Below are 27,671 nucleotides of genomic sequence, written 5' to 3'. Positions count from 1 at the left end.
TGACGCAACTGAACGCAAGTTCCTATCCTCATGCATTGCACGCTCCATGTGCGCACGTGCTTCTTCATTGACTTTTTCTGGTTGATTCTTGCATGGGTTATATTTGTATGGGCTCATTTCTTCTTTCCTTCAGCGGTGCACCTTCTTCACTAATGTTGTGCTAGTGCTTATGCTCGCTGCCACCAAGTGTTTGCCATTCTTCGCCTTTGGCTCCTATACATGGGAAAACAACAACACATGTCTCGCTTTTCATCCAAGCCACCTGCAAAGGTGGCTTTTGTTAAGAACTCTAAAGTTTTTTCGGCTCTGTCCCAACTGGAAGACTCCCTTCCACCTTCAGACTCGGAGACACTCATGGACACGCCCTCTCCTACTTCTTCAGGAAAAGTAACTGCCAAACGGCTAAAAACACATCCTCCGTCACCACCAAAACCATCGTCACCTGTGTCCATGGAACTATTATTGGAGGAAATCCGCTCTTTTCGTCCTTTCCTGGAGGAAATTGGAACTTTACGCCCTTTCATGGAGGAAACTAACACCAAACTTCAAGTTCTGACAGACAATTGGTCTCAAATTGAAACGAGAGTCTCTACAGTGGAGCAATCTGTCGCATCTTTTCAAGAATCTCAAACTAAAGTTCAACACTTGTCCTCACAGGTAGGAGCCCTTCAGAAGCAGGTGGAGGAGTTGGAAAATAGAGGCAGGCGCAATAATCTCCGCATTTACGGCCTGGCGGAAAATCTTGAAGGGTCTGACCCGCTTGCCTTTTTCAAGTCTTTCCTTCCCAAACTGCTACACTTACCACAAGATACCTCTCTCAACATTCAACGGGCGCATCGTCTAGGTCGTCTGCCTACATCCCTCTCCATGTCACAGAGGCCAAGAGGAGTCATTCTTTACTTCCTGGAATATACTGACCTCCTGAAAGTTCTAGCAGCTGCCAAGGCTATTCCCAAACTGTCTTGGCTTGAATCTCCATTGTTCTTCGCCCAGGACTATGCTAAAGCCACTGCTAATCGTAGGAAAGCTTTCCTCAGCATGAGAGAGGTCCTCCGTGCCATGGGTGCCCGATATGGCCTATATCATCCATGTCTGTTTAAGGTCACCTACAATAACAAGACCACCACTTATGAGGATCCTGTGAGACTGCAGAGCTTCATTAATGCACACCGCACCTCTACCATGGATACCTCCGGTCCTTCGTCCTCCTCTCCTGGCTGACTTTTCGCGTCACACGTCTGTTTTAAGATTCCAGCTCTCTCAATGATGTGTTCTTGTTTGCCTCATGTTTTTGGCTAAATCTCTGGTTATGTTGGCACAGTTCTTGCTCTCTTCATACGTTCAGTTAATGTGTTTTTCCCCTTTTTGAAATTTTCTGATTATTTGTGTATTTTATCCCTTTTTCATATTGTACTGCATTTTATTAAGCTTCGTTCCCTTCTTTTCCGTTTTTGCTACTGCTCTTTGTATTATTGTCTCAGTTTTACCCCGTCTTTATTCCCGCAGGAACTCCTCAGCGTACGATGTCATCTCCCTGGTTCCTTGCCCGGCTGCCCTCAGTTGTGTTGCCTTTCCTACCTGGCTCCTTCCCCCCTCAACTTCTTCTCGTACTTCCCCTTAGTAGGTATGTTATTTTCATGTTTTTTGTACCTTCCTTCTTTTTTGTTCTTCTTCACTCCCCCTTCCTTCATCAATGACTTCATGTTTTGCTTTACGATGATGATTTTTTTCTCCTCAGGTTATATTTCATCTTTCCTTCCTTTTTTTCCTCTTTATTTCTCAATCCTGTCTTCATCCTTCTGTTCTCCTTTTCTACTTCCTGCTCTTTACTCGTCACTCTTTGATCTCTTTCCTCTGTATAACCTTACTCTTCATGTATATCTTTTCCATCTTCCACAGTTTCCTTTCATCTTTCTTCATCTTTTTTTCCTCGTTCTTTCATTTATCTCTACCTTCTTTTCTTCTATTCCTCATTACTTCTTTGAATCGTTGATCAAGGGATTTATGGCTTTTATGTTCATAATATGTCTTTAAATTTGGTTTCATGGAATGTTAAGGGTATTAATTCCCCAATTAAACGTCAGCGCATTCTATCTCACTTAGCTAAATTAAATGTTGACATTGCGTTTCTTCAAGAAACTCACCTTTCGGATTCAGAATCTGAAAAGCTCAAAAGAGGTTGGGTGGGTGATGTCTTTTTTTCACAGGGTGATGGGAAACGTAATGGTGTTGCCATTTTATGTCGTAGGTCACTCCCTCTAACGGTTCTTTCTCAAGAATCGGATACTAATGGCAGATGGATTCATGTCAGACTGTCACTTAGAGGTGTTCCAATCTCTCTCCTTAATGTTTATGGTCCCACAGCCGGTGAACCCCTTTTTTGGGCTGATCTTTCTCCCCGCATCACCCAATTCATGGATGATAACTTCATCCTTGCGGGAGATTGTAATCACCCTTATGATCCTTTTCTGGACAGAAAGTCTGATGCCACTTATATTCCAACGAAATCGCACAAATTGTTTACTCAAGCTATTTCGCAACATAAGCTTGTGGACTCCTGGCGTTTAGTTAACCCAACTTTACAAGAATTCACTTTTTACTCCCCCCACCATCGGTCCCAATCACGGCTTGATTACATTTTTGTCTCCCACGCACTTACTCAAACTCTCCAGGCAGCAGAAATTGGCCCGATTTTACTTTCTGACCATGCCCCTGTACTGGTCAGTCTCGAAGTTTTACCCAAAACTGATGGTCCTAAACGGTGGCGTTTCAACAATGCCCTTCTTTTGGATCCCAACTTTTCTGCTTCTTTTTCTGCCTTTTTTGATGAGTTTTTCCTCTTTAATGATATCCCACCCATTTCAAAACATACCCTTTGGGATACCTTCAAGGCAGCTGCTCGTGATTTTATCATTAATTTTGTTGCTAAAAAACGTAAATCTGCCCGCCAATTTACCAAAACCCTTCTTCACGACATTAAAAGATTGGAACACGCCTATTTCACTTCTCATTCCTCAGACAGTCTGACATCTCTAGTTGCTGCCAAAATTAAATTTAATGAACGGTCTACTGAAGATGCCTCTCTGTACTTGCTTAAATCTAGTGCCAAGTTTTATGGTGGTAGGAACAAGGCCGGGAAGATCCTTGCTAATTACTTAAAGATCAAACAAAATAGAGTAAATATTGATTCGATTTATGATGATAATGCCCATCTACAGCGTAAAGATGCCGACATTCTTGCTACTTTCTCACATTTCTATGAGTCCTTATACACTTCAGATACACCCTCTTCTCCTCAGACTCTTACTCACTTTTTCTCTACCATTCAGACCCCCCCTTCCTTCCCTCTTGACCTTTCCTCCTTAGAATCTGATGCCTCACAGAAAGAATTGCTTGCTGCCCTTCATCGATTGAAAGTTAACAAAGCCCCTGGCCCTGACGGGTTCACTGTTGAGTTTTATCTTCACTTTTCAAAGCTTCTTATTCCAAAACTTCACTCCCTTATATCCTCTTTTACTGAATTAGGCACTTCTTCTGGTACTTTTTCAGACGCCCATATCTGTCTAATTCCCAAACCTGGAAAAGATGTCCAATATTGTAAAAATTACAGACCTATTTCACTAGTTAATATAGATTACAAAATTTTCGCAAAATTATTGGCAATGAGATTAGATCATTTACTCCCTGACCTGCTTGGAGATGAACAATCAGGCTTTGTTAAAGGCCGTTACATTACAGATAACACACGGCTCTTATTCAACATCTTAACAAAATCTTCTCATCTCCAATCTCCCCTTGCAGCCATAGCCTTAGATGCTGAAAAGGCATTCGACAGGGTCGAATGGTCGTACCTTTTCCACACCCTTAATTGGTTTGGGTTTGGTCCTAAATTTATCTCCCTAGTCTCATTGTTATACTCTCATCCCCGTGCTGCAGTTTTCGCTAATGGCCAAATCTCTTCTTATTTTGATCTCGGTAGAGGTGTCCGTCAAGGTTGTCCCCTCTCACCCTTCCTCTTCAACCTGGCCCTCGAACCTTTTTTATCCAAACTCCGTCAAAATCCTAATATTACTGGTTTCCGTACTACAGACCTCTCCGTAAAACTGGCTGCTTACGCGGACGACATTTTATTATTTATTTCGAATCCTACTGTTTCCATCCCCGCTTTTTTAGCGGAAGTACATCATTATTCTTCAGTTTCTGGTTATAAACTTAATAACGATAAATGCGAAATTTTACCTTTAACAAAGTTTACTTTTAAGAATGATTTCACTGCCTCGAACTTCACCTGGAGCCCTTCCAGCATTAAATACCTAGGTTTACATATTACCCCCTCAATCCGTGATACTGTCTCCCTTTGTTTAACCAAGTGCATCCAGAAAATATCTGATCTCACAGCTAGGTGGCATCCCCTTTACCTATCCTGGTGGGGTCGCCTTGATACAATCAAGATGATGCTTTCCCCTGTTATTCTTTACACCTTATCCAATATTCCCGTTCCCATTCCGGCTAAATTCATAAAAAAAATAAATTCAGTGTTATCCTCCTTTCTTTGGCATAAAAGCAAACCCAGAATGTCTTTAGCTAGGCTCAGTCGTCCTGCCTCCGAAGGTGGGGTCAACTTTCCAAATTTCTCCGCTTATCACAAGGCCTTTCTGCTACGTCAGTCATCCTTCTGGTTACAGGACCCTGATTCTCCCTGCCCTTTGTGGACGAAGGTAGAGCGCCTTTTTCTCTCACCCTTCTCTTTCGCTGAATGCATCTCCTTTTCCCGTAAGCCTGCCTCCCTTCTTACCCCTATTCATAAATTTACCCTTAAACTCCTCATTTCCTCTCACCCTCCGGCCCCTACTTGTATTGCGGACTTCCTCTCCTCTACTATATGGCATAATAAGTACCTTCTGATTCGGGGTAAACCCATTCTATGGAAGTCTTGGAGATCCAAAGGACTGCTCTGGGTTTCCCAATTGTTTTCACAATCCACTTTCTTACCCTTTTCCACTCTTCGTCTCGCCTTTCATTTACCCCTCTCTTGTCTTCCCCAGTATCTTCTCCTTAAGGCGTCAGTCATGAACGTGTATGTCACACTTCCCGCCACTCCTCCTCCTCAACCTACTCCAGACCCTGTTGCTCACCTTCATTCCACTTTACTCACCTTTCCAACAGCTTCTGTTCTTTATAAACGGCTTCATGTATGCACTCTTCCCAGACTTAAAAGCAAAGTTGAGGAGCAGTGGGAGATTGATCTTTCCCTCTCCTGGCCGACTTCCCTTTGGGATAGGATCTGGTTAAAGATTCGTAAATCCTCCAGGGCTGCTTCCTTAACACAATCTCTATTCTTCATTTATAACCGTCTATTACATACTCCTTCCACCCTTCACAAACGTTTCCCCAACACACCCGATACTTGTTGGTCATGTACATCTCCGCATGCTACCTTGTTTCACATGTTGTTCCTTTGCAAGAATGTTCATACCTTCTGGTTACAAATATGGGCACAAATCAATGTCATTTTTTCCACTAATATTCCGTTTTCCAATGCTCATGTTTTCCTGGGTAGCCTATCTCCTTGTTGGGACTGTACTGACCTTAATGTTCGACTTGTTGATCTATTATTAGCGGTTGCCTTTCAACAGATCACGATCAATTGGAAGTCCACGTCCAGTATTACTTTTAAAGCTTGGTGGTATAATGTATGTCACAACCACAGACTCGATACTGCTTTTGTTTTTCCTCCGCAGATGGCAACTAAACGTGCTAATTTATGGCTCCCTATTACATTGTATTTAGATAAATGTGCACTCCGTTCTTTTCGCCCTCGACCTGCGCAGCAGGAAGTCCCTAAACCTCCTTGATACCCTTCACATTTCTTTCTATTCAACCATTATATTTTACTGCATAGCCATATTTGCATTCTATTACATTGCTTATTTATTGTACCCTTCATTTCTTGTGCTTTCTCAATTATGATTCACTTTTATATTTTGTATTTTTTATTGAATGTTTTGCATTGCATTGCTCTTCTTTTTATTACTTCATCATTGTAAGTTTTTATTTCCCCTTCCCCTTACTCCCTTCTTATTATTTTTTCCACCAATGTTCCCCTATTAGTATTGTTCCTAATTGTATTCTTACCATGCTCTTCTTTAATAAACTTGATTTTGAACTTAAAAGGAATATATTAAAGCCAAAGGAAGAAATAATGGTGATGCCACACATTAATAGCTCGTTGTGTGATTTGGTTGCATTGTGGGACATGTAGTCTTGCTTTTTAAGACGTAAATACCAAACCATAGATAAACTGCAGATTATAAAACCTCGACTGGCTAAAGTTTCATCTGTGCTTCAGTAAAGAAAACACAACAAATGCACACAAATTCGTAATCTGCATTGTTTGCATTGTGCAGGCATAAAACGAAAAAACCCAATTGTAAGAACCCCTTTTCAGACTTAATGTAGTCACAGATTGTGAGCTGACACCGAGCTTCCCCGGTTCCCACGTCAGCAGCATTAACACATTCACAATCTCCTCTAACTTTACAGCAGGCCTCCCTTGAACAGAAGTTAATTGTTCAAAGGCGTTCCCAGATGCATTGCTTCGAGCTATTCATGCTGCACAGTGGGCGGTAAAGTGCTGTGAGCCTTGAGGAGACATTCAGCCAGAGGCCAGTGTCACCCACCCGCTTCTAAACTGCATCACAGCATGCGGGACACGAGAGGGACTTCCCTGAACAATGATACAGTCCGTATCAGTGTTTTGTTCCAGGCTCGGGCTCACATAAATATTTAAAATCGTGACTTGTGGAGTTCGCGCAGGATAAAACTAGTGGAGATAAAATGCCGTTTGGGTAACATGCACATCCGGCGCTGCCGGAAATACGTCACTTTACTCTGCCGTTTGCAAGAACTGGTGGCGAGGTCGTGAGGACGTTGGCGAGGTCAGTGTAAAAGGGGACTGTGTTGATTTCCCCCGCTAGATATTGTTTGCTTTTTAAAAGCCTCAATACTTCCTTCCAAGGGACAGATTTTCAGCAGCCAGTGATCGATCGGAAGCAGCCTGTGATCGGATTACTGATAGTAAGTATGGTCCTGGACATTTTTTTTTCTCTGAGTTTGGAGGTTTGTATCACAACAGTAGAATGTGCCTAATATAGAAAAAAACTGCTAATTGGTGACTTTCGAAGCTAAAACTAGCTTGCTTTCTGCAATTGTATGTTAAAGAGTTGTAGCTGTACCTTGCAGCTCCAGACTCCCCTTCTCCGCGCCCTCCGGATTCTGGAGCGAGAGCAGCAAAAGGCTGTGACCGCCAATCCACCAGCAGCACTCTGCCTCTAGGTAACTTGGTTTAGCAATAATGCCACGTTTTACAGAATGTTGCACTCCATAATTATGCTTTTGTTTACATTTCGTAATGTTTTAGTTTTCATGCTGCTCGTGCTCCCGTAGGCTGTTGTGGCAGGGTTAAACACAGCGCATCTCTGGACAGATCGCCTCTGCCGGGACCTGCCACCTTGCTCGGAAGTTGCTGTGTAAACCTGTTATTGTGGGCAAAAACAAGAGACTTTGTTTGACTCCAGGTAATAGAGCCACTACCACGTTTGAGACAGCCCCATGTCAACCGCACAGCATTGGGGTCGGTGTGACAAAGAAGTAAAAATGCATCGATTCAGGCCTGGCAATTTTTTTTTACCATAGTTTCACAGTGGTAAACTACCCCGAGTGACGCATTATAAGAAAATCCAAACCCTTAAAACTATTTTGACTTTATCTTAAATTCCATAAAAGTATTAGCATTTTAATGTAGCTTTTTAATGGAACAGATAGACCTCTTCTACAGTGAACTGACTGAGTTGGTTGGTTTTAGCTGTCTGAGTCAGTTAAAACTTATAGGTCAGTGCTTATTATGGGGTTATTATGCTGATTATGAGCGCTGTGTGGCTGAGGCTGAAGGCTTAGAGAGCTTCCCGCAGTGCCTGTCGTTGGGTCAAATAAAGGTGTTCAGACTATCCAACCTTGCCATCTCTGTAGAGAGATGTTCACATGAGTGCCTATTGTGATTTCTATCTGATATAAAAGTGTGTGAAGGAGTAATAAGCAGATGTCAAAATACTGAGTGCACAAAAAGAAAAGTGTGTATGAAGGTGAGGAAAGAGAGGGTGGGTAGGTGCGTGGTGAAGGGGGCCATAAACGTAGTGCTTGCACGATACTGAAAGATAAAGGGGCTGAGGAAAGAGATGATGCAATATATGCAGAATTAGGTTTTCAAAAGGATGCAGAGAAAAGGGGGGACCTGTGGCTAATGGTGAAAGACTGCAAATGAAAGCAGTTTGAAAAGAGAACAGGAGCGATCAGAAACTCCAAAGACTAGTAGTCCTTTCACAGATCTTAGTAATGGTTAATTACTGCTTACATTTACTTGCAAGAAAATATCACTCAGTGTCGCTCATATGCAGGCCCACTGGAATTATTGTAGGGGAGGGTCAAATAATGCAACAGGGTCGAGTTATTTGTGAGGCAAGAAAAGTCATATGCGGCACATTTTGTGATGGTACTACTTCCGTATTTTGAAATTTTTGAGCTTGTTAACAGTGTGTGGGCATTTGTTGTGCCTCATTACTACCATCTTAACACCAAACTATAGCAATATACAAAGTTGACCAGTCAACCTTTGCAAAGGGCCTTCCACTGCTCAGCAACGTGTTGTTGTGTTTTTACTAACTTTTGAACCGTTTGAGGTAGAAACAAAGTTATTTTTAAAATCTGCAGATTATGCAGCAGATGATAGATTATGTGGCAAATGCGGCAAATCTACAATTATGCGAAAATACCAGCACAATCACCTAATTCCAGTGGCCCTGCACATATGCACATGGACACCACCAAAATGTCACACTTGAGCAGTCTGTAAACTTGGCTGCTATGTTTCGGGTGATTTGCAGCAGTTTGAAGATCTTTTCGAGTTTCTCGTTGCTCAAATGGGTGTAATTTCTGATATTCATAAATTTCCCTTGTCTTCATTGCTTTATTTTTGCTTGCAAGTTTGTGTCACTCAAAGTCATTGAATGTCACTCATAATTACACTGAAATTACAAAAATGTCACACATAAGCAATCTGAAACCTTGGCAGCTATGGAGTTATGTTCTTCCTGATTATGGGAGTCATTTTGCTCACTTAACTGCAACGGAAAGAGCTCCCATATTAAATACTTGATCTGATGTAAAATTGTAATTGATGTAAAAGGCACTGGAAGTTAAAAAAAATGCATAGACAATGCTATTTTTCGTTTTTTTTTTTTAACATATGCACAACTTTATTTTGGTCTGCTGCAGGGAAGGGGTTTTCATTGTGATTGGAGACTGATCAATGTGCCTTTGCGGCCAGAGCTGCCTGCTTTGCAATCGGGGAATCCGGTTCGAGTCCTGGCGTCTGTAAGCAGCTTGTGATTCTGGGCAAATCACTTAATCTTTTAAAGTCTGAAAAAAGATTAATTAACCATGTGCAATGTGAGAGGTAGTCTTACCACTCACAATAACCTCGGGTTGAGTTCACACTTTGAAAAACTGCCTAAAATATATTTGCAGCGATACGGATAGTTACCATGCTTCCTTCTGGTACTCTTAAGTCTTGGCAGCTTTTTCCCCACTCTAAGCTCTTTACTCACCAGTACACAAGGATTTTTAAATATAAAGGTTCCAAATCGTATCTATAATGAGCGGGTGAAAGTTCGAATTAAGCATGCAAGATTGCAAACCCTGATTTGCATGTTGGATAAGGCTATTTGCACCAGGCACATTAACCTACTGCGTTGTTATAGATAGTTTCTAATATTTGACATTAAACCTATTCAGTGTAAGGTAGCTCAGTGAGTTAAGGCTCACAGCTTTGGGAACAGTTTAAATCCTGGTGAGATGAACACTGCCTTTTATCTTTCTAGTATTACTGAACTGCATAACCGATATGATAAATTAAAATGTATATGTAATTGCATTTATATATCGCTTACTACCCCTGATGAGGCGCCAAAGCTCTTTTTCGGCAAGTAGCACGCTACTCAGGAACCCATACAGTGTTAGTGGTGAATTGGTATAGTGAAATATGGAACTAATTTGAGAGGTGGACATGTTAGTCTGTTATTTGGATTGAAAATGATAGTGAGGGGATGGAAGGATTAAGTTTTTTTTTTTGCTTGTTTGTTTTGTATGTTGGATAAATAGAAATATATAAGCATAAATGCAATGAGTGACCCTCCCCCCAAAAATTTAATGGATGTGTTTTCCATTTTATGTAGCCTGGGTGTGCTTGTCAGTTCTCCCAATCTGGCACTTGTTTGTCCGTTCCATGGTCTCTCGGACGTTAAGTGATGCTTCAAGCTGATCCCAGAAAGAATTTGCTGATCAAGCTGAACCCAGGCAGCACTGTGGATGTGAGTCTGACTTCAATCTAATCCACCCTACCCCACTACACTCCTGTCTACCCCGCTTCAAACTACCCCACTCCAATCCTTCCCAGTCTACCTACTCTACCACAATCTACACTGTACACCACTCTACTCAAATCTAGCCCCCTCAACACCACTACAGCCTACCCCACTCCAGTCTAACTCACTCTAACTCAATATACCCCACTACAATCTACCCCACTATTAACCAATCTACCCCACTCCATGCTACCCCAATCTACCCTTTCCTACTCTAAACCAATCTGCTCCAATCGGTTACCTCAATCTACTCCACTCCAAGTACCCGCTCCACTCTACCCTACTCCACTCCAACCTACTCTACTCCATTACAATCTACCCTACTGTAATCCACCCAATCTACCCACTTTACTTCAGTCTGCCCCACCTCACCCAAATCTATCTCACTCCAATCCACCCCACTCTTCCCCAATCTACCCCAGTATATTTCACTTCACTCAACTCTAATATACCCCAATGTACCCCGTTCCACCTTTTCCTCCATTTAGCCCACTCTACACCACTACTGTCTACCCCACTCCATTCTAAATCACGCTACCAGACTACAATTTAATCTACTGAATCCCACTCCACTCTTATCCAATCTACCATACTCTATGCTACCCCAGTCCACTCCACGCTACTCTAAATCTACCTACTCCATTCCACACTACCCTGATCCCCTGCGTCCCACCAAATGGCTGTAAATGATAAATTGTTCAGATATAAAGGGATAGATGGAGAAATGGAAAACACTTCCCTGACACCTGTACGGTGGGCACCACAGAGCACATTGAGGCAAGAAAAGGAGGCCTTGGAGGGGCAGCCACCATACTTACCCTCAATATGTGACAAATCCCGGCAAAATCGACACAATGGTTATCTTCAATGGTTTTGGGAAATCCTGCAATATATTTCTACGTAATGTAAATCATTTGTATGTATTTTTCTAAAGTGTTTTTTTCCATATGGTTAATAAATATGCATTTTTAGGTTGAGCTTTGGCAGCGCGCAAGTGTTGCTGCAAGCAAGACCTTCTGTAATCGATACAACCACTTTATTCCTGCCTACAATTGGTTTATTTCAGCGTTGAACTTCTTTGCCGCCTCTTGTCTTGTTCCCACAGCTGATGCCTCACTTCCTTTGAAAACTCAGGAGCACCAGTGTACTAGGGCTTGCCTTCCTTATAGCCTTTGTGTAAGAAATGTTGTATGTATCTTTATTCATGCTTTTCTGCAGACTCTGCTTCTGCCCGTTTTGATTCCCCTTCTGCTTCGCGTTACAAAGCCCTCCCCCACCATACAAGCGCACACAGCCCCTACAGCAATCGTCTTTTCTCCATCATTGCTTAGGTTAATTTTTGTTGATTTCTGCCCTCTTCACGATGCCATCCTTCTTGTTTGGACGGCATTTGCCAATCCATGTGTAGTAAAGTAATGCAGCAGTAGCTCAGACACAGCCTCCTTCTTTCCAGGCCCTTTCTTTCCTCCACAGCAGTCGGCAAGCTGCAACGGATGGGTAGGATTGAGATGCCACACAGCATGACACGCCCACCCTGGCTTCTGGGAGAGGCATTGTCCAGAGACCATGCCTTTCTCAAGCACACATTAGGTAAATCAGTGCAACCATTAGAACAAGCATTTCAGCTGTTGCATAGTTAAAACTGACATTTGCTGTGGCAGTGCACAGTTAATTATGTTTATAAAGCGAAAGGAAAAAAATTACCTTTTTAAGTTGCACGAGAGGAGAGGCCAATCCGGGCAGTGGCCCAAATAATTATTTTTATATTGGAAAAAGGGTGTTTAAAAGCAAAAAGTAAACCTTTGTATATTGTGATGCTGTCCTTCTGTAACTCAACTAGCTCCTACACCTGGTATCGGGGCTTCTTCACTGAACGCAAACCAAAAAACGTGGCACTATTTAATGTTCTTTTGTCCCCCTAAACATTACTGTGGGTGAGGCTAGTTCTGTGGGTGAAGCCAGAGTATGAATCACGGACCAGTGACCCCTTATAAATGTGAGGTCTTGTGTCTGGCACAGATCAGTGCTCCACATCTAGTGTATGTAGCATGAATTAAATATGTTCTATGCAGCTAAGCACTGGTATATTGTATTGGAGTCTATGTTATGCACCTTCGGCCAGGGCCCTGCTTTTTCTTAGCCTGGTTATGCAGCATGGCTAAGAGCCCACATCTTTGTTTGCCTGGTTCTGCAGAATGGGCAGTGGCCCTTTTTTTGTGAGCTTAGTTATTCACCTTATGGTAAAAGAAGTTATATGTATAATTGCAAAAAAAAACTAACCTTAACAAATGCCACTGTAGCCATCAATTAGACCCCCAAAATATACATCCTAGTTAATACTAGGCAAAAATCATATTTTCCTAGATAGGATGTAATATGAAAAATCTACACAAAAAGGTGCTGGGTCAGATAAGAATATAGCGTCTCCTTAAGAAATCAGGAAACTAACTTGCATCTATTTTCTCTTTATTTCCAGCCCATGTTAAATACGGAAAACAAAAGAATAACCGTTTTTCCGCTGTGCGTTTATCAGATAAATCAGATAAGTAACTGAGTCCTTGTAACCATATATAACATCATCATCCTATCATATACCTGATAGACGAGGATTCTTTGGTTAAATATATCTTTCTTCTCTCATTGTATTCTTTACAGGACGAGAGGCAGAAGAAACTCTGGCGCGAAGAAACAGTTACACACGCAGGTACCTCTGGCAAGGGAACATGGATGTGGACAGGAACCCGGAAGAAGAGATCAACGACCTGTAAGAGGCAGACCCGCGTAAAGGAGCCGTAACATGTCGGAGACGTCCAATCAAGGTACCACGAATTCCTGAATGTGGGACAACAGGGCCCGAGCAGGTAAGTAGACAACACAAAGGGAGTGCGGGAAATGCTAGGCAGATCTGTAACTGAATGCGAACCACGTTCTTGTCACGGACCAACCAATTTATCCACACTTGACCCCACCCAGCTCCCTGTCTGCAATAGGAGCGGGCTTGACCGACAATGGCCGCACCCTGCTCTCCTTGAGCCTTGTTCTGCCTTATGCTGGGTGTTTAGGGCCTTATTTTTTGTGAACCAGCTTTTGTGTCGTAGATTATAGCCATCTTCAATATTACCTGTTTTAGACGCTGAAAGGATGTAGAATGGATCCTTGTTTAACAAATTTGAAATGCTTTGATAGTTATGGAACAGATAGATCACTGGTCTCCTGGAAAGCTATCAATCGGCCCTGATAGTATTTCCAGAGGCATATTTGTTTGAATGAGTGGTGAAGGGGATTGGTGCCTCAGTCATGCAACTGTAAAGGGACAACATAGAATCAGTCAACTGTTAAATGCCAAACTTCTCACTTCCTCAAGCTGGAAAAGAACACATAGGATATCTCTCTCCTGTCTCTGAATGTCTTAGACGTCTATTTCAGACCTGCACCATCACTTGGCCATGTGAAAGCCACTGCAACTGTGGCTGTGCATTGAGATTCAGTCTTACAAAAATGTTTGAACCCTTGCAGCGATATTACCTTTCTCATCCTACCGTGGCAAAAAAAGCATGTCCATGTGCTAATATATAGTGAACCCCTAGTTTTTCCAAGTTTTTCTCAGCCAGTAAGACTAAGCAACTTACAGCCTGAAAAAAGAAATAGCAACAGGTGGCCTGACATTATATATCCATTGTCCATGGTCTGGAACACAGAGTTGTGCCCTGTTCCTAATAATCATGAGTCCATTAAGCTATGTGGTCAGTGCCCCATTCCGCATGGCGGTGAACAGTGCCATGGGGCAAATTTGCCTTGCTTTGCTATTACTAGGCATGGCCTCATGGCTCTGTTTGCACTTGTCAACTAGTATTGGGGGATTCTGTTGCCCAAGCAGAACCACACCCAGCCACAACTGGCACAATTTCCACTCTGATTGATTTATGACTATGAAAATACATGAATATACATACAGTGTTAAAATATATGTTTGCATATGTGGTCCTGGATCATATTATTGTACACGGACACCTTCACACTTAACTAACAGCAGTCTGCAAAAGAGCAATGGGGGAGGGGTTGTTACTCATTGAGAATTTGCGCTACAAATGACATGCAAATCTGGCACATAGCCTTGAGTTGGGATTTAATTTCAGCTCTCCCAATAATTAGATCAGTTCCTAGCATTTGGTTGTAAGCTCCTATTTGGATTTCTGGTCAGTATGGTATTTCTTTAGACTGTTTTCCAAATAAGAATACTGTAAGTAGAGTTCAGGCTCAACATGGCTGCCTCCATGATGGTTTTGTAAATGAAATCTGGTATTGATTGCTTTCTGTTTGCAGAGGAAGTGTGACAGCGCCTGGTGAACAGCAGCAGTTTCTTCACTTGGACAGGTGAGTCTTCTTTACCTCCTGCCTACCTCTTCATCGATGCCTTGCTCTCACCATACCTCTTTGACCAAGTAACCTTAATGTTAAACTTATGAACCCTTGTAAGCATATCTCATCGGGCACACTATATGAAATAAATGGATTGGAATATTTTAAAGGCAGCCCCGTCCTATTAAAAACCTAAAATAGTGGTGTTAACATGATACTGATGTATGTTAATTTCTTTTTCCTCCAGACTCTTTGAAGTCTATGTGCACGGATAAAGGCTGGCCATCACTGGAAAACAGAACTATGAGAAGGAAGATGGCTATAAAGATTTGCAATACTGGAAGAGGACTAAAGAAAACTCTGAATCTAAAAACAAAAATTGAAGTTGCTGGCTTTCATTAAGCCTTTTTGTTCTTTTTGTATTATTCTGGCATTTTTCCCCTCTTGAACAGTGTCCTGGACTTTCTCTATGTTCTCTTGTTCAGTATCCTGGCTCCTATGAGGCCACAGGTGTGTTTTAGATCAATAAAATTACATCTTAACACATCCCCTTTGATGCTTTTTCATTTAATTATTACTTTTTTCAGTCTTTTGCCACTGGTCACCACATTAAACCGCTTCAGCTAATGCTCTGTACCTCAAAGTAAGGCAAGTCCCAGTGAATCAGGAGTATGGGAGTAGCTGCCCAAGTTGTTAATCTTATCTGAATGCAAAATATAACATTGTTGAAGCCACAACTTTTGTATGCATATGGTCTTGCTACAGCACAAAGCTAGCCAGAAGGAATCTTTCGAAGATTTATTTTGTACAGTGAACGCATCTCACAGAGTTTAAAAAATAATCTTTCCAGAGTAGGAGAATATTGATGTTATAATTGGGACCAGATTTATGGAAGTATTGTTTTTGGTTTGCTTAAGCTTTATAATGCGGACTTGACACACAATCTTTTCAGGATTTATAAACCAGAGCAAATTGGTATTTGTTACAACACTCATCCACATGGGAAAAGTTTTCAGGTTTTTCTAGGCATAGTATTTTGTGTTCTGCAAGGGGGCCCTTCCAGTAAAAAATCTAAGCTAGACACCTTTGCACCATAGTGCAAACCCATGTGCATGGTGCTCGACTGCCTAATGGTGCAGTGGTGCAAGGGAGAGGGGTAGACATGGCACTTTCCTGCTCTCTCCCTGTGATGCAACGCAGCAAATTTGGGTGTTGTGCTGCGTTAAGTGACACTATTGTAAATCTAGGCCTTACTTTAGAACTCATGGCATTGCAAATAATTAATGGTATTGTATAAAGAGGGCATATTGCATCCAAGAGGCCTGTTTTTGACAGGAAGGTTCATTGAGGAGGTGATCCTCTAAATATTTCCCTACCACCAAATCCATATTCCTAAACAAATAGTGGGACCCTGCAAGGGAATACTGGCAGTCGGCTAATGTGCTTGTAACATGGAATTTTTAAGGTGTAATCCAGCCCGTAAGGATTTATTATTGATCCACAGCCACGCTAAGTTATTCATTAAATCACCTGGGAGCTATCTACACTTGGCCTGCCGTTGGTATAAAAACCTGCAAGAGTTTTTCATAGCCATCTTAAAGCCCTTATGTAGTCCTTGTCTAGTAATCCACGCTCATTCTGTAGTTGTCCTAATATAATCCTAAAGAATCTATGCTCATTTTTGGGTTATCATTAAATTATCCTGGAGTAATCCACACTCATCCTGAAATTATCATGGGGTCATTCCAGAGTAATCCACTTCCATCCTAAAGCAGTAATAGGATCATCCAGGAAAAATCCACAATCATCCTTAAATTGTCTGGAGCCCATCCTGGAGTAATTCACACTCATCCTAAAGTTGTCAATTAGTATTCGTGGAGTTGTAAAAGGTAATCACTCCCTGCCAGTGGAAGTCATCAGAACACCATCCTAGATAGTTTTTGTGATTACAGTAAGAGAGTCATCAGAACACCATCCTAGAATAGTTTTTGTGATTACAGTAAGAGTCATCCCATTTAAATTTTTTCCCCTGTGGGCAGACTTCAGGATGGTTTGGGATGACGTCCCCAGATAATTGCAGGAGAAGTCATCCAATGACTTCAGAATCACTCCAGGATGATCTTCCTTTTTGACCAGGGTGATGTAGTCCAGGTTTTATGGCTGCATTCTGACACTTGCCTTCCTGTTAATCACATTACACATTCAGGGCTGGAGGAACCGGCACACAAGTTAAACGTCTGGATTAGGTCAGCTATTCACCCTCACTTCACATTTAAATCTGGGTAAACCTGTGTTCATCAGTGGTTATATATACCCTCCTGCCTCCCCTGACCTGCTCTGTTTATGCAGAATACACCCAATACTGTTCCCACTCCATAATGCTGTGTGTATGCAGACTGCACCCAATACTGTTCCCACTCCATATTGCAGTGTGTATGCAGACTATACCAAATACTGTTCCCTCTCTGTAGTTCCATGTGTATGTCGACTACATCCAATGCTGTTCCCTCTCCATAGTTCCATGTGTATGCTGACTACACCCAATGCTGTTCCCTCTCCACAGTTCCATGTGTGTTAGAAATGGGATTTCTGGTTGGCTGAGGCTTGCGCCAAGGCCAGGTAGAAACCACCACTCTAGTCAGGGCAAGGAAGTCACCTGCCAAAGATAACCCCTGCTCACCCCCTTGGTAGCTTGGCATGATCAGTCAGGCTTATCTGGGAGGCAATGTGTAAAGCATTTGCGCACGCACCCCCAGCAACAACATCCCAGGCCACCCACAAAAGGAACTCCACACAAGGTTATATAAAAATAGCCTTTGTATTATCAGAACACATCAGAAGAATGTATGACGTTACAACGCATGCTTTTACCACGCATGCTGTTACAACGCAGGTTTTACTACGCATACCATTACAACGCATTACACTTGGGGGTGCTGGATAGTGAATAGTTTAATTTACTATTCCAACTCCAGTCCCCGTGGATAGTAGGGAAGGTGTTGGATAGTAAATTAAACTTATTCCCTATCCTAGAGCGCCCCCCAGTGTAATGCGTTGTAATGGTATGCGTAGTAAAACCTGCGTTGTAACAGCACTGCGTGGTAAAAGTTTCGTTGTAATGGTTGTAAACCCATCATAATCATAATCACAGGATGTACATTGTGCCACAGGCACGGGCAGAATTTACAGGGGATTATGTACATATAGGAAAGGGCCACATGGACCACTGTCAGAAATAAGCACTTGGTAGAACTAGCACTTAGAACATAGAACAAGCAGAGCTTCACACATGATGCATGAAAACACATTCAGCGGTGTAGGTAAAACACATTATGCATAAGAACACATTCAGCGGTGTAGGGAAGACACATGACGCATAAAACACATTCAGCAGTGTAGGTAAAACACATGATGCATAAAACACATTCAGCGGTGTAGGTAAGACACATGACGCATAAAACGCATTCAGCGGTGTAGGTAAAACACATGATGCATAAAACACATTCAGCGGAGTAGGGAAGACACATGACGTATAAAACACATTCAGCGGTGCAGGTAAAACACCTGATGCATGAAACACATTCAGTGGTGTAGGTAAGACACATGAAGCATAAAACACATTCAGTGGTGTAGGTAAAACACATGATGCATAAAACACATTCAGCGGTGTCAGAACAGGGTGCGCAGAACATTCTACACATAGTACATTTTCTAGCACCCTAGGAAGCACATAAATCTCATTTAGCGCAGAAATCACATCTAGCACATAACTCACATCAAAGTCCAGGTTGCGCCACTGCGCCAAAGCCTAAACATAGCAGCTGCCCACTACTTGCTGGGCAGCTGAGGACAGGGACAGAACAAGGACTAAACGCTGCAGCTGGCACTAAGTGCTGCGCAGCTGGGGAAGGCCAAGGTAGGGATAAAGGAGTGCGCCTCACTCCTAAGTCCAAAGAACAAGTCCCCTAGAAAGAAAACCTAAACGGAGCAGCTGCCCACTACTTGCTGGGCAGCTGTGAACTCAAAATGGCGACTGGGGCTTTCACTAGCCCTTAGGAGCAAAAGGCTGCGCCAAACTGAGCCACCTGGCTCTGGAAATACATGTAGCGCACAGGGGAGCCCTCCAGGCTCTGAGCCAACACTTGCCCATCGGTTGAGCCCTCTAGGCTCTAAAACAATGTGTCCCCAGGAGCACCCTGGCTCCTTAAGTAATCAAACATGTCCCCCAAATGTTGGAGCCACACAGGGCTCTGAAAATCAACAGGTGGCCCCTGGAGCACTCTGGCTCCTTAGATAGTTATGCACCCAAACGTGGAGAAGAACGGGCCCCCCCAAACATGGTGGGAGCCATCTGGAACCCTCGGGCTCGGGGAAGGGCGGCGTTAGCGTTGGAGCGGCCCGCTGCCATCTCGGGCCGCTAGGGGAAATGCACAGTGCCTTGCAGGTTCTAGGAACCCTGAGCCCCACTTACCGGCTCTCCCTGCTGCCGGTCTCTTCTCTGTGCGGCTGTAGGAGGCCTCTGTGGACTTCTCCTGGTTGGCAGCCGTGGCTGGACTCCTCTGCCGGGGCACTCCCTCACTCACGGAAGCCCCGGCGGCTTCACTGAGGTGGCGGGTGGGGCTCTCTCTCGCTTCTGAGAGCCCCGCAGGTGGTGGCTGCTTTTTCTGTGGCGCGGGGCTTCCCTTTTCCTCCGGGAGCCCCGCGCTGCCATTGGCCCTTCCCAAGGCCCAACGCGGCATGGCACGGCTTCCCCCAAGCAGGGAGAAGCGGAAACAACGTCCTCCCAGACCCGCCCAACACCAGGCGGCTGGCCAGACATCGGCTTCCTGTGCTTCTCCTGGGCCGCGGTGGTGAATTAGGGGCACAGATGAGGGGTGGGCACCCTCGAGATATACTTTAAACACGAGCCCCATAAAGTGGAGTAGGCTCCCGCTATTAACAACAAAGACCCATAAATCACTCGGGCAAGACGCAGGGTGGGCACCTGGGCACCATAAGTGGGACAGCAAAGCCCCATAAATCACTCAGGCGCAATTCAGGGTAGGCTCCTGCGCACCACGCACAGGACATTTCAAAACAAAGCGCTTCCCAGGCGCTAAAGGGGGCAGAAACCCTGGCCCAACAAAGCACTTGGGGCAAAAGGGGTTTCAGCCAGTCCTGGACATAAAGAAATAGAGCAACCAGCTCCTCAGCCCAGGGAAGTCCTCCAGTCCCCCTGGCAAGGCAGAGGGGTCCCAGCACAGAGTTCAGCAACAATCCAGGGGCTGGGCAGGGCATAGGGAGGCAAGCCTTCCCCTGGGCCCCAGCAGCAGCACGCCCCTGGTAGGTTCAAGTCAGGAAACAAGAACATTTTCATGGGGTCACAGCCCCTCTTTTATACAGTGAAATCCTTTGTCTACAAAGGTGCAGGCAAGGGGCGAACCAGATACAACTGGTTCCTGAGCACTTTGTTTTGCTCAGCCCCTCTGCCTATTCGCAGGATGGGTCAGGGACATCAGACACACCACAGGGGGTGGAGCCAGCATTGTGGAGGGAAAGCCCAGCCCTATTCAGGTCCCAGGTGCACTCCTCCCCGGCCATCAACATGCAGATCTCCCATTCACCACCGGGGCAGACCCATCCTGACTCCTGGAGCCAGGCACACCAGCCAGCTCCAGCCAATCACAAGCCAGCACATTCACTGCACAGGCACACCAACTTCTAGAAGTGGCAATTCCACACTAGACACAATAATGCCGCACACATCATCGCACAGCATTTAATCACACGAGTCCGCACATACCAAACTCGCACCTGCACTCCCCACGCTTCAGGAACTACCTAGGGACACATACATTCCCCATGCATTCCTATGGGAGGGCAGGCCAACCTTACCAGACGCACACACTTTACCCTGGGACACAGTAGTAAAGTGCGCAGAAACCAAAAAGCACTAACACAGGTCATAATTAAAAGCAAAAACTTCAGGGGTGAACTTGCCAGAAGGGCCAAGTCCAACCATGTGTATGCAGACGACTACACCCAATGCTGTTCTCTCCATAGTTTCATGTGTATGCAGACTACACCCAATACTGTTCCCTGTCCATAGTTCCAAGTGTATGCAGACTACACCCAATGCTGTTCCCTCTCCATAGTTCCATGTGTATGCAGACTACACCCCATGCTGTTCTCTCCATAGTTTCATGTGTATGCAGACTACACCCAATGTTGTTCCCTCTCCATAGTTCCATGTGTATGCAGACTCCACCCCATGCAGTTCTCTCCATAGTTTCATGTGTATGCAGACTACACCTAATACTGTTCTCTCCATAGTTTCATGTGTATGCATACTACACCCAATACTGTTCTTTCCATAGTTTCACGTGTATGCAGACTACACCCACTACTGTTCCCTGTCCATAGTTCCAGGTGTATGCAGACTACACCCAATGCTGTTCCCTGTCCATAGTTCCAGGTGTATGCAGACTACACCCAATACTGTTCCCTGTCCATAGTTGCGTGTGTATGCAGACTACACCAAATACTGTTCTCTCGCCATAGTTTCATGTGTATGCAGACTACACCCAATACTGTTGCCTCCCAACACTGTTCTCTCTACATAGTTCCATGTGATGCAGACTACACCATGTACTGTTCCTTCTCCATAGTTCCATGTCCATGGATTTCGGACCCTAGCTCAGCCAGCACCTAGGGAACCCTAGCAAACCTGTACCTTTTTAAAAACTAGACACCCATGGGAATCCAGGATTGAGTGACTTGTGTGGCTCTCACCAGGTTCTGTTACCTAGAATCCCTTGCAAACCACTGTGTCAAAAAAAGCACATTTTCCTCACATTTCAGTGATGGCAAGTTCTGGAATCTGTGGAGAGCAGCAAACTTCCACCCACCCAGCATTCCCCCAAGTCTTCCGAAAAAAATGTTACCTCACTTGGTGTGGATAGGCCTAGTGCCCACAACATGAAACTGTCCAAAATGTACTGCGGAGACTTAAAAATTATCGGTCACAAAACAATGTGGTTTTGTGAGGGAGTCACCTGCATTTTTGGTCCCGACTCAGCGGCCATCTAGGGAAACCGACCAAATCCAGACACTTCTAAAAACTATACAACCAGGGGAGTCCAGAATGGTTTGGCTTGCAGGAATCTCCCAACATTTTCCTACCCAGAATCCCCTGCAAACCTCAAATTTTGCTTAAAAAATCAAATTTTCTCACATTTCTCTGTGGGAAATTTGTGCGATAAATGGTCTGACACAAACTTCCTAACACCCAGCGTTCCCCTAAGTCTCTCGATAAAAATGTTACCTCACTTGTGTGGGTGGGCCAAGTACCCGAAAAAAGGGAAGGGCCCAACACTTATTGTGGAGACATTAAAATTATCTATCAAAAAACAATCTGGTTTTGCGAGGGGGTCATCTGCGTTATTGGTTCTGGGCTCGGCTGCCATCTAGGAAAACATATCCAATCCAGACAGTTCTGAAAACTAGACATCTGGGAGAGTCCAGGGAGGTGTGGCTTGCGTGGATCCCCAATGTTTTCCTACCCAGAATACCATGCAAACATCAAATTTAGCTGAAGAAAAACAAATTTTTCAAGTGCCAGGGAGTGCAGCGGCCCTCAAGCAACATGAAAAAAAACAATAAATCTCATGGGATATTGAATCCATTCCCCAGGAGAACTTACCATATTTTTTTTAAAAACTCCTATGTTCTTCAGCTGAAATGCAAGGGCCTCTTGTGAAGACTCAGAGACATGTTGGTTTCAGTTTTTCAAAAAAATGTGTCTCTGGGTCTTTCTTTTAACCTTTTTCAGTCCACAAAATGCAATCACAAAAAATATGTTAAATGAAAGGCTCTCAGACATATTGATTTTATTTTTTTAACTAAAACTTTATTAAACATTTTTATAATAATCACTGTTGTTAAACATTATATTGTGTGAATTACTGTAATATACACTTGCTTGAAAATATTGGTGATTTTTGGACAAAGAGGATAAATAGATAGGCCATGCGTTTCAGGGGCATGGCAGCATGTAAGGGTTGGACACAGCCTTTGACTGTGCACGGCATAGGGTAGGCTTTACGTGTGGTAATAAAATATTACATCACGCATGGCGATATATACATATGTGTGTAATAGCATGTTTCCAAGTTGCACAACATACATCTGTACACAGAGCTTAATGAAAAAGCCATGCCACCAGCCTCTAACTGCATCTCAGTCTTTGCAGTTAATGGTCACAATTCAGTTTAAATACCTGAGTTCCACCACAGGGGTATCATGCAGGAATCTGGAACAAGGCCCTCTACTGGATCGGCGTATTCCTCTTCGGCAGAACACAGCGGGTCAGACTCCCCCCCCCTTCCTCTCGGAGCCCACAACAACTACCTGCGGAGTCCCCCAAGGATCCTCCATCAGCCCCACCCTGTTCAACATCTACATGGCCCCGCTTGCACCCATCGCCAGATCCCATGACCTCAACATCATATGCAGACGACACCCAACTCATCCTCTCCCTGTCCAATGAACCCAACTTCTCCAAACACAACTTTCAAGAAGGAATGGAAGCAGTCGCTAGGTAGATGAAGAACAGCTGCCAACAACTCAACTCGGACAAAACGGAAGTATTCCTCATAGGCCCATACCCCGATGCCTGGAATGACCGACATCTGGTGGCCCTCCGCCATCGGGACCCCTCCCTTTCCCACGAACCACTCTCACAACCTCACAATTATCCTAGACTCACAACTCAAAATGGACTTCCAGATCAAAGCCGTCACCTCCTCCTGCTACTGCACTCCCCCCTACTCCGAAAGATGTGCAAATGGACTCCCCTTGAACACTGGAAAACCATCACCCACTCCCTCATCAGCAGCAGACTGGACTATCGCAACGCACTTTACACTGGGTTCAAACAGTAACTCACCAACAGACTCCAGAACTTCCAGAACGGCGCCACCAGACTAGTCGTCAACCTACTGCGCCAATGCCACAAACTTCTGCCCACCCAGCATTCCCCCAAGTCTCTCGATAAAAATGTTGCCTCACTTGTGTGGATAGGCCTAGTGCCCACAACATGAAACTGTTCAAAATGTACTGCGGAGACTTAAAAATTATCGGTCACAAAACAATGTGGTTTTGTGAGGGAGTCACCTGCATTTTTGGTCCCGACTCAGCGGCCATCTAGGGAAACCGACCAAATCCAGACACTTCTAAAAACTATACAACCAGGGGAGTCCAGAATGGTTTGGCTTGCAGGAATCTCCCAACATTTTCCTACCCAGAATCCCCTGCAGACCTCAAATTTTGCTTAAAAAATCAAATTTTCTCACATTTCTCTGTGGGAAATTTGTGCGATAAATGGTCTGACACAAACTTCCTAACACCCAGCGTTCCCCTAAGTCTCTCGATAAAAATGTTACCTCACTTGTGTGGGTGGGCCAAGTACCCGAAAAAAGGGAAGGGCCCAACACTTATTGTGGAGACATTAAAATTATCTATCAAAAAACAATCTGGTTTTGCGAGGGGGTCATCTTCGTTATTGGTTCTGGGCTCGGCTGCCATCTAGGAAAACATATCCAATCCAGACAGTTCTGAAAACTAGACATCTGGGAGAGTCCAGGGAGGTGTGGCTTGCGTGGATCCCCAATGTTTTCCTACCCAGAATACCATGCAAACATCAAATTTAGCTGAAGAAAAACAAATTTTTCAAGTGCCAGGGAGTGCAGCGGCCCTCAAGCAACATGAAAAAAAACAATAAATCTCATGGGATATTGAATCCATTCCCCAGGAGAACTTACCATATTTTTTTAAAAAACTCCTATGTTCTTCAGCTGAAATGCAAGGGCCTCTTGTGAAGACTCAGAGACATGTTGGTTTCAGTTTTTCAAAAAAACGTGTCTCTGGGTCTTTCTTTTAACCTTTTTCAGTCCACAAAATGCAATCACAAAAAATATGTTAAATGAAAGGCTCACAGACATATTGATTTTATTTTTTTAATTAAAACTTTATTAAACATTTTTATAATAATCACTGTTGTTAAACATTATATTGTGTGAATTACTGTAATATACACTTGCTTGAAAATATTGGTGATTTTTGGACAAAGAGGATAAATAGATAGGCCATGCGTTTCAGGGGCATGGCAGCATGTAAGGGTTGGACACAGCCTTTGACTGTGCACGGCATAGGGTAGGCTTTACGTGTGGTAATAAAATATTACATCACGCATGGCGATATATACATATGTGTGTAATAGCATGTTTCCACGTTGCACAACATACATCTGTACACAGAGCTTAATGAAAAAGCCATGCCACCAGCCTCTAACTGCATCTCAGTCTTTGCAGTTAATGGTCACAATTCAGTTTAAATACCTGAGTTCCACCGCAGGGGTATCATGCAGGAATCTGGAACAAGGCCCTCTACTGGATCGGCGTATTCCTCTTCGGCAGAACACAGCGGGTCAGACTCACCCCCTTCCTCTCGGAGCCCACAACAACCACCTGCGGAGTCCCCCAAGGATCCTCCATCAGCCCCACCCTGTTCAACATCTACATGGCCCCGCTTGCACCCATCGCCAGATCCCATGACCTCAACATCATATGCAGACGACACCCAACTCATCCTCTCCCTGTCCAATGAACCCAACTTCTCCAAACACAACTTTCAAGAAGGAATGGAAGCAGTCGCTAGGTAGATGAAGAACAGCTGCCAACAACTCAACTCGGACAAAACAGAAGTATTCATCATAGGCCCATACCCCGATGCCTGGAATGACCGACATCTGGTGGCCCTCCGCCATCGGGACCCCTCCCTTTCCCACGAACCACTCTCACAACCTCACAATTATCCTAGACTCACAACTCAAAATGGAATTCCAGATCAAAGCCGTCACCTCCTCCTGCTACTGCACTCCCCCCTACTCCGAAAGATGTGCAAATGGACTCCCCTTGAACACTGGAAAACCATCACCCACTCCCTCATCAGCAGCAGACTGGACTATGGCAACGCACTTTACACTGGGATCAAACAGTAACTCACCAACAGACTCCAGAACTTCCAGAACGACGCCACCAGACTAGTCGTCAACCTACTGCGCCAATGCCACAAACTTCTGCCCACCCAGCATTCCCCCAAGTCTCTCGATAAAAATGTTGCCTCACTTGTGTGGATAGGCCTAGTGCCCACAACATGAAACTGTTCAAAATGTACTGCGGAGACTTAAAAAGTATTGGTCGCAAAATTATGTTGTTTTGTGAGGGAGTCACCTGCATTTTTGGTCCCGGGTTCGGCGGCCATCTAGGGAAACCTACCAAACTCAGACAGTTCTGAATACTATACAACCAGGGGAGTTCAAGATGATTTGGCTTGCAGGAATCTCCCAACATTTTCAAACCCAGAATCCCCTGCAAACCTCAAATTTTGCAAAACAAAAACTAACTTTTCTCACATTTCTGTGTGGAAAATTTGTGCGATAAATGGGCTGACACAAATTTCCTAACACCCAACGTTCCCCTAAGTCTCTCGATAAAAATGGTACCTCACATGTGTGGGTGGGCCAAGTACCCGCAAAAGGGAAGGGCCCAACACCTATTGTGAAAACATTAAAATGATCTATCACAAAACAGCCTGATTTTGCAAGGGGGTCACCTGCGTTATTGGTTCTGGGCTTTGCTGCCATCTAGGAAAACCCATCCATTCCAGACAGTTCTGAAAACTAGACATCTGGGGGAGTCCAGGGAGGTGTGGCTTGCATGGTTCCCCCAATGTTTTCCTACCCAGAATACCATGCAAACCTCAAATTTAGCTAAAGAGAAACTAATTTTTCAAGTGCCAGGGAGTGCCAGGGAGTGCAGCAGCCCTCAAGCAACATTAAAAAAAACAATAAGTCTTGTGGGACATTGAATCCATTCCCCAGGAGAACTTACCATATTTTTCAAAAAACTCCTATGTTCTTCAGCTGAAATGCAAGGGCCTCTCGTGAAGACCCAGAGACATGTTGGTTACAGTTTTTCAGGAAAAACATGTCTCTGGGTCTTTCTTTTAACCTTTTTCAGTCCACAAAATGCAATCACAAAAAATTATGTTAAATGAAAGGCTCTCAGACATATTGATTTTGTTTTTTTAATTAAAACTTTATTAAACATTTTTATAATAATCACTGTTGTTAAACATTATATTGTGTGAATTACTGTAATATACACTTGCTTGAAAATATTGGTGATTTTTGGACAAAGAGGATAAATAGATAGGCCATGCGTGGCAGGGGCATGGCAGCATGTAAGGGTTGGACACAGCCTTTGACTGTGCACAGCATAGGGTAGGCTTTACGTGTGGTAATAAAATATTACATCATGCATTGCGATATATACATATGTGTGTAATAGCATGTTTCCATGTTGCACAACATACATCTGTACACAGAGCTTAATGAAAAAGCCATGCCACCAGTCTCTAACTGCATCTCATTCTTTGCAGTTAATGGTCACAATTCAATTTAAATACCTGAGTTCCACCGCAGGGGTATCATGCAGGAATCTGAAACAAGGCCCTCTACTGGTTCGGCGTATTCCTCTTCGGCAGAACACAGCGGGTCAGACTCCCCCCCTTCCTCTCGGAGCCCACACCAACCACCTGCGGAGTCCCCCAAGGATCCTCAATCAGCCCCACCCTGTTCAACATCTACATGGCCCCGCTTGCACCCATCGCCAGATCCCATGACCTCAACATCATATGCAGACGACACCCAACTCATATTCTCCCTGTCCAACGAACCCAACATCTCCAAACACAACTTTCAAGAAGGAATGGAAGCAGTCACCAGGGGGATGA

This window comes from Lissotriton helveticus, chromosome 11 (assembly GCF_964261635.1).
Source record: "Lissotriton helveticus chromosome 11, aLisHel1.1, whole genome shotgun sequence".
Classification (NCBI taxonomy): domain Eukaryota; kingdom Metazoa; phylum Chordata; class Amphibia; order Caudata; family Salamandridae; genus Lissotriton; species Lissotriton helveticus.
Note: the sequence above shows the minus strand (reverse complement) of the source record.